Here is a 9,681-nt window from a genome sequence, read left to right on the forward strand (position 1 = left end):
AAGCTTCCAATTTGACTATTTTGGGCTTAGAACTCTTAAATGGGCTCTCATTGGACCCACTCTCATAAGCCTTAACCTTTTTGGGCCTTATAAGCCTAAAATGGACTAGTTTATCTTTAATGGTCCTTATTGGGCCATAACTAATCCAATTAGCTTTAATGGACTCGAATCCATTCCCTTATACAAAAATTGGGCCGTGAGCTACCCTAAGGGCCCAATGGGCCGTAAGTTTTCCTTATGGGCCACATGAACTCGAGCCAAGGCAAGAATGGGCCAAAGTGATTCCTTCCTCCTTCCTTAGCCCATTTCGGCCCAAGTAAAACAATATATATATATATATATATATATATATATATATATATATATATATATATATATATATATATATATATAAAGGAATGGATAAATGAGGGTTGACAATTGTAGTGCCACCTCATAAATATACATAGGGTATCCATGCACCATTCTCATGTTTCCATGCATGTCAACTCATCTCACTCTCTCCGCTCTCCCCTCTTCTTGTTTCGGCCGAAGACACACAACACACACACACTACACAAAAATTCTCTCCATTTCTCTCTAAGGCTATCTCCCTCCTTCCTTCAAGGAATTCTCGAAAATTTGGCTTCGATTCAAGAGTCTTAATCAAGTGTTGTCAATCTTTTCTAAGTCTTTACACATCCAAGCTTCATAACTTCACTCTCTTGTTAGATCATTCCTTTACACAAAGTTTTTGGTGTTTATACTCTTAGAAATCTTCTTGAGTTTGAGATCTACTCAAGGAAGTTGCTAGGACCAAACTCTTCCATTTCTTTCTTCAAAACCGAACCCACAAACCTAAGGTGAGTTCATACCCCTCTATTTTCGGTTTTCATATGATTTATGGGGGAGAATACAAGTAAAATGTGAAGATCTATGTGTATTTGTATGTTATGTGTGGTTTCTTGTGTTTTTGTGGTAAATATGTGCTAAAAATGAAAGATATTTCGAGATCTATAGTTCAAGAAGGAAAAATATGTGATCTAGGTCATATTTCACTTAACATGTCAAGATAAACTACTATACAAGCTTTAAAATAACACACTACAACATAAAATTTGTTATTTGACCATTTTTGATAAATAAACAAAAGATGGGGAAAAAGATGTCATTCACGGTTTTTACAAGGATCAAAAGGTCAAAACAACTAAAATAAGATTTTTTATAAATATTAGGCTTTTTAAAGGACTAAAATTGTAAATTTTAGCCTAATGGGCTAAAATTTGGGCTTTTCGGCTATTTAGGCCCAAAAATGCGAAAAATCAAATTTAAGGGGCTGAAATGGAAAGTTTTCTCAAAACAGGGGCTATAAACGTATATAAACCTATTTTTGGTGTTAAAATGGCCTTATTTATCAAAAGGGACTAAAAATGCAAAGATTTTGGATTTTGGGTAAAAATTGTAAAAATTGCGAAAAGTGTGGATTTAAATGCAAATCTTTTAACTAAGGGGCTGAAACTGTCGCCTAAATAAAATTTTGGGCTTAAAACATCATTTAATTAAGTGTTTAGGTCAAAAATGTCAAGAAAAATAGTTCAAGGACCTAATATGTCATTTTTCATAAAAAGGGCTAAAAATTGCCAACTTTACCAAAATAAGGGGCTGAATTGGTCAAACTAATATTTTTAGTCAATTATGTTAATAATAAAATAATTGGGTCAAAATATACAAAACTTTATAAATTATGGGTTTTAAATAGAAAAATAACTATTTTTATAAATCTATGAATCGTTGGAAAACAAATTGGTGATTTTTACGACATATCGATTAAACAATTTCGCAACACTAATACTATACAAAACAAGTAAACATTCTCATTGTTGGGCTTGAGAGATTCTAATCATGCTTATTGGGCCTTCGTGACCCATTAACATGACTTTTGGGCCTACTGTGACCCAATTACATGTTTAAGGGACCCTCAATGGCTTTTACATGCTATTGGGCCTCAGTGGCCCATTAGCATTGCTACTAAGGTCCAAATAAATCTTATGCGAAATGGGCCAACACGCCTTTCGTATACTCGACAGCCTTAAATAACATACGTAATTAGTAGGGCCTAGTAGTCCTCTTCTCCTCGTCTGTTAGGCTTACCTTCTCTTCAAGTAAACTAAAATCAGGTCATTAATCAAGGTTAATCAAATTCATCTGGATTAAGTGAGTAATAACGGGCGACACCAATAAGTGTCGGTCGTAGTCTGTAGTTGTAATCAAAGTCTCCTGGAGGGAGAGCGAGAGTTTGTGTATAGATCTATACGGTGGTGAGTCCCCCACACCTAAGCTGTTCGCTACAGTTAGACTCGGCCAGTCTAGGGTGACAAAATCTTAAGATCAATTCCAGTGTTCATTTGAATGCCAAGACAGACGAACTAGTCACTATCATGCATGGTTATAACGAGTCATATAGAGATCCAATACCATCTAAGTAATCAGGGGAAATCATATTCATTTGCTGTGACGATACAATAATACAAAACAATCATAATATTTTATCGGAAAACATCGGGTTTTCCAAGGAAACCAATCTTACTCACTTGTACTTTCAAAAACTATAATGCAAAACTTCTCATTTATACACGTTTTGAAATCATTCACGCATATACTTACAGGATCATCACAACATTTTCATGAAAAGTCTTATTACAGAAAAAATTTTGGATTTTCTGGGTTTTACGAACGACATAAACTATTTTACATCAAACATACTTATGAACTCACCAACATTATATATGTTGACCATTTTCAAAATAACTTTTATTCTCAGGTAATCGTTAGAACGAGGAAGCATCCAGGTTGTTGAAAGTTTCTTTTGTAGTTGCTAATCACCAAACACTTTATATTTTGGGATCATGTAATGTAAACCATGTACTTGATGTAAACAATGCCAGTTGAACTATGTAATGTTTGGTGATGAATGTGTTATGTCTCATGTATATTCATTGTGATGATATTTCAATTTAAGTCACGTGAGCCCTCGGACGTTTCCGCCGTCTGGTTCGGGGGTGTGACAGGTTGGTATCAGAGCTCTGTTTATAGTGAACTGGCATATCTAACCACACATTGATATGCAACTATAAACCCAGCAAGGGACTAAATAACTCTGAACAAAACAAATAAAATATACTAATAAACACTCTTACTTGTGCGACTTAGAAAAAATGAACATAATAACAAAATCAAAGAAGATGATTGGGAAAACCTGACATCCCGGTTAAGCCAGGACTGTTCACAGTTGTATTAGGGATGAATGTAGCTTGATCAACTACATTTCTTCGTAGTACAACTATCACATGCCCTGGGGCAATCACGATGGTCAGTAACCCAAATGCATACCCCCTTGTTAAACAAGAAGAATGCATCAACCCAATTTTTGTAACAAAAAAAAATATCTTAGGATTAATAATGGTTTATTTATATACCCTCCTTACGTGTTCCCCAGCACAGTCACCATGGAAGAGGAGCATCAAGGAATTCAGTTTCACCAGGCCTTGGTGGCCCACGGAATGATCGAAGACGACCCCGAGGTAGAACAAGGGGCAGCACACGGCATTGGACCCGACGAGTATACGGACACGGACTACGAGTTTGATAGGACCGATGACGACATATAGGAAGATAAAGACACGGACGGAGCCTCCGTCACACCACCTCCAGAAGAGACACATCAGGACCACCCTGCCCCACCAGGAAATCCCGTGAGAGAGAATCGTTCTCCGGAGGCTGAGGTTGCCGCACTACGACAACAACTATTCGCCATGGAAGCACGAGCGGTGCAGGCTGAACTAGAAAGAGATGAAGTAATTAGAGAGATGACTGAGATGGCCCAGTTGTTGGCACAACACTTCGGTATATGATCTCGCTGCCACCGTTGGGCGCTTCCTACTATGTTAGGACCAGCTTTACCCTACTAGTACTATGTTCACTTATGCTTGCCATGCTATGTACTACTGACTCCATGTTTAAGTGATTACACTACTCATAGAGTCGTTACGCTGCCGAACTTTGTACCCTTTATGTATGCTCTTTCGAGCAAATTTTCATGTATCATAGTACGAATATTATTAGTGGAAAATAATATGTGTTATATCGTGATGTTGTTATCTGCTATGTGCTATATTTCTATGTTGTATGCCAATATGTAACATTACTTAAGTATATGCTATATACCTAGTTTATAGGACCACAAACTCACGAAAATTATAGGCACTCAGCATCTTTCCATTCCATGACAGAAGGATGCCTCAGCGACCCACCCGTGGAAACCCCGAGCCGATACCACCAGAAATCAACTCAATTGCATTCCAAGCAGCTGTATCCGCTGCAGTCACAGCGACACTGGCGCAGATCCACAATGGAAACAATGGTGGAGGCAACGGGCAAGGGGCTGGAAGTTCAAACAACGAAATAAATCAAGGACCTACCAAGACATGCTCTTACAAAGATTTTTCCAACGCCAAGCCACGAACCTTTAATGGAACGGGAGGTGTCATAGCCCTAAAGAGGTGGATTGAGAAAATTGAATCCGTCTTTGAAATTTGCGGATGTCCAGATGGGTGCAAGGTCAAGTTCACGGCATGTACCTTTGTTGATCAAGCTCTCTCATGGTGGAACGGTCACATCGAAGCCATGACCCTTCCAGTGGCAAACGCGATGCCCTGGGAAGAACTAAAGGAAATGATGTTGGCAGAGTACTGCCCTAGAGGCGAGTCACAAAAGATGGAACAAGAATTGTGGAACTTAACAGTTCAGAACTCCAATATCGACGCATACATATCCAGGTTTAGCGAGCTATCCCTTCTGTGTCCGGGTATGATCACCTCGGAAGGGAAAAAGATTAAGAGGTTCATATGGGGGTTGACTGCACCTATCCAAGGGAATGTCATTACGGCAAACCCTGAGACGTTTGATAGCGCCAAAAGATTGGCCAAGAAACTGTATGATCATGGCAGCAAGAAGAGTGTTAAGATTGTGGAAGCGGATGTTAAGAAGGAAGAAGAGAATAAGAAAGGGAAGAACAACAAGAGAAGAGGTAAACATAACTCAGAATCATCTAAGAAGCAACAGACAGTGACTGTCCATGCAGCAACCCATGCTACCACAGCACCACATGCTCCAGCCTCATCCATGTCGTATGCTCCGAAACAGTACACAGGGAATCTTCCCAAGTGTAACAAATGTAAATACCATCACCACGGGGAATGTAGAGAGATGATGTGCACAAGATGCAACCGGAAGGGCCATACAACAAAGTATTGTAGGACCCGACTTCCACAAAACTAGATGCCCAACAACAACAACAACAACAACAACAACAACAACAACAACAACAACAACACAAAGGATGGAGCCAGTTATACCTGTTATGGGTGCGGGAAGACCGGGCATTTCAGGCGGAATTGTCCCAATGCAAACAACCAGGCGACAGGAGCAGCAGGAAGAGTGCTGACTATGGATCAAGGAGAAGCGGTTCAGGATCCCGCTGTTGTCACCGGTACGTTTCTCCTTAACCACTCATATGCATGCATCCTTTTCGATACCAGGGCAGAGCGAAGTTTTGTGAGTAATAAATTCAAACATTTGCTAAAACAACAACCCCAGAAGCTTAATGAAACCTTCACGGTGGAAATGGCTAATGGGAAAACAGAATCAACTGGGGAAATCTACGTAGGATGTACCCTAACCTTAAATCACCACGACTTTCAAATAAACTTGATGCCTGTAACTATTAGGAGTTTTGATGTGATTATAGGCATAGACTGGTTGAGCCCCCACCATGCCGAAATTATGTGTTGCGAGAAGGCCGTTCGCCTTCATCTCCCTAACCATGAAGCCCTAATTATATACGGGGACAAACCCAGTACGAACCTTCGTCTTATCTCGTGCATTAAGGCACAGAAGTATCTACAAAAGAAGGACTTTGCGTTTCTGGCTCACATTGTGGATAAGTCCAAGGAAGAGGTCAATATTCGAGACATCCCAGTGGCTTGCGATTTCCCGGATTTCTTTCCTGAAGATCTCCCAGGGATACCCCCGGAAAGACAAGTCGAGTTCCGAATTGACCTTGTGCCAGGAGCTACGCCCATTTCCAAATCACCCTATAGGTTGGCTCCTGCGGAGATGCAAGAACTGTCAAGCCAACTTAGCGAACTCTTGAGCAAAGGATTCATCCGAGCTAGCTTCTCACCCCGGGGAGCTCCGGTCCTCTTTGTTAAGAAAAAGGATGGATCCTTTAGAATGTGTATTGATTAGAGAGAATTGAATAAGCTCACTATCAAAAATCGCTACCCACTTCCGCGAATCGACGATCTATTCGACCAGCTTCAAGGAGCGAACTATTTCTCTAAGATAGATCTGCGATCTGGCTACAATCAACTCAAGGTCCGGAAGGAGGATATCCGCAAAACCACTTTCCGAACTCGCTATGGACATTATGAATTTGTTGTAATACCCTTCGGTCTAATGAATGCCCCTGCCGCATTCATGGACCTGATGAATCGAATCTGCCGACCATTCCTCGACAATTTTGTCATTGTTTTCATCGACGATATCCTAGTCTATTCTCGAAGCGAAGAGGAGCATAGTCGACATCTCCGACAAATCTTGGAAACCCTACGGACCGAAAAGTTATACACAAAACTCTCTAAGAGTGAGTTCTGGCTTCGTAGCGTAAACTTTTTGGGTCACGTTGTCAGTCAAGAAGGGATACATGTAGACCCTTCTAAGGTCAAATCCATAGAAGGATGGGCGGTCCCAACGAAACCCACTGAAATTCATCAATTTTTAGGTCTCGCAGGCTATCACAAGAGATTCATTCAAAACTTCTCCAAAACAGCCAAGCCACTTACCATGCTTACACAGAAGGGTGTACCATTTGAATGGACAGAAAAGTAGGAGATTCCCTTCCGAACTCTGAAACGAGCTCTCTGTAGTGCACCAGTACTATATTTACCAGAGGGAACTGAGGACTTTGTAGTTTACTGTGATGCTTTGAATCAGGGTTTAGGTTGTGTACTCATGCAGCGTGGGAAGGTGATAGCTTATGCATCCCGACAACTAAAGACACATAAGGTGAATTATACCACCCATGATCTCGAATTGGGAGCTGTGGTCTTCGCTTTGAAGATTTGGAGGCACTACCTTTATGGTACGATGTGCACCATTTTCACCGACCACAAGAGTCTCCAGCACATTATAAATCAAAAGGAGTTAAACATGAGGCAGCGAAGATGGGTTGAGCTGCTAAACGATTATGAGTGTGAAATCAAGTACCACCCAGGCAAGGCTAACGTAGTAGCTGATGCCTTGAGTCGGAAAGAATACTCAAATCGTCGTGTGAAAACTTTTTCAATAACCATCGAATCCCATCTGTCCTCACAAATCAAAGCAGCCCTGTTCAATGCCATGAAGACAGAAAACAGAACGAGCGAAGCATTACGTGGAATGGAAAATAACTTTGAAGTCAAGGAGGACGGGACATATTATTTCATGAACCAAATTTGGGTCCCTAAACTTGGGGGATTCAGAGAAGTAGTCATGAATGAGGCTCATAAGACACGATACTCCATCCATCCGGGATCAGATAAGATATACCTGGACATTAAGCCATGTTATTGGTGGCCTAACATGAAGGTAGAGATTGCGACTTACGTTAGCAAGTGCCTCACTTGTGCTAAAGTGAAGGTAGAGTATCAAAAGCCCTCGGGACTATTACAACAGCCGGTAATACTCGAGTGGAAATGGGAAAGGATTACCATGGACTTTGTGACCAAATTACCCAAGACAACAGATGGATTGGATACCATATGGGTAATAGTCGACAGGTTTACAAAATCCGCTCATTTCCTGCCAATAAAAGAGTCATACAAGATGGAACGATTGACGAAAATCTATATCAAGGAAATTGTGAGACTCCATGGAGTACCAATATCTATCATCTCAGATCGAGATAGTAGATTTACTTCACGCTTTTGGCAATCGCTTCAGAAAGCTATGGGAACACAACTCGACATGAGCACTGCCTACCACCCACAAACCGATGGTCAAAGTGAGCGAACCATTCAAACTCTTGAAGATATGCTTCACGCATGCGTGATAGACTTTGGAAGGTCGTGGGATACCCACTTGCCTTTAATTGAGTTTTTGTACAACAACAGTTATCACTCAAGCATCAAATTTGCTCCTTTTGAAGCCTTATATGTGTTGGGTTTTGAGCATTCTAACACTTCCTAAGTGTACATGCAACCCTAATAAACCTTGGATCTATGTTTGTCTAAGGTACATGCAAAATATTATTTTCCAAGGTTTATAACCTATCTAGCATGGCATGGGGTACTTTTAAACATAAAAGAACTAGATGAATTACATACCTTTTGTTGATTGTTGATTCCTTGGAGTTTGAGAGCCAAGCACCAATAATGTGAATGCCTCAAATGGAAATCACAAATCACCACAAACTTGGAAAATGTATGAGAGAGTATACTAACTCTTAGATTTCGGCCACCACTATTACACACACACTAGCATGTTTTTATGCAACATAAGCTTGTTTATATAGTGTGCATGGTTAGGGTGAAACCCTAATAACCCATGCCTTTTCCTCTTCCAAGGATCCATGGGTTAAAAGCTCCATGGATCATCCATGGACTTCCATATAAGCTTAGCCCATTAACAAATGAGCATTAGCCCACACCATATAAATACAATAGCCCATGATTTAATTAGTCTTCATTTTAATCACTAAATCAATTCATAATTAATTCAAGATTAAAACTAATTAAATAACATAACTTTATATTAATATATTATAACTTATAATATATTAATAAATCGTAAGTATACAATTCTCATAAAATTATCCATAAACAGTTTGGGTGAAGTGCAACCCAAATGGACCATGTCGGGTCGGGTCAAGTATATACCAAATAAGTTATGGACTTAGACACCTTATCCAACAGTCTTCCACTTGGATAAGTCTAATAACTATATTTGCGTATGTTACTTCAGGAACCAACCAGCAATCGTAGCTCTCGAAAACTCTGTTGAACTATGAAGCGCCATTTTAGATAAGTGATCATATAATCCTCTCTTCTCATGATATCAGCCGGACAAATACATGGAACAACGTCGTACTTATTGTCCAGCAGTTTGTTTCCCGATTTCCGATTTGTTTGACAAAGAACTAAATTGAACACATCAATTAGGTTCTGACCGGGCCCGGTACATAGGTCAAAACAAAATCATCGAGGGGCCCAGATATCGCTTCTAATCCTCCAAGGACTAGAAGGAACAGATAAACTTCGACTCATATACTTGTTTCTACTACTTGTTGAATTATACACAAATGCACGTTTTATAACATCAAGTTACTGATGCATTTACGTGCAATCAATGCACAACCAACTCATAGGTAACAACTCATATCTCTAGGTTTGAAGACTTATATGATATTACCGTCTCACGATCACTCAAGATAAATTCCATGAAGTGATACAAGTGAGCGTGGGTTAATTCCAATACTCATAACTTATGAGTACTCATGAATGTTGTAGCAACCATTGCTATGTCTAAACACGTTTAGCCATCTACAAACTCGATTCATGACAGTCTTAATTCATACCTACTTCCAACATATGAACGACGGTGGAG

Source organism: Lactuca virosa, chromosome 1 (assembly GCF_052849685.1).
Source record: "Lactuca virosa cultivar CGN04683 chromosome 1, Lactuca_virosa_CGN04683_v6, whole genome shotgun sequence".
NCBI classification, from domain to species: domain Eukaryota; kingdom Viridiplantae; phylum Streptophyta; class Magnoliopsida; order Asterales; family Asteraceae; genus Lactuca; species Lactuca virosa.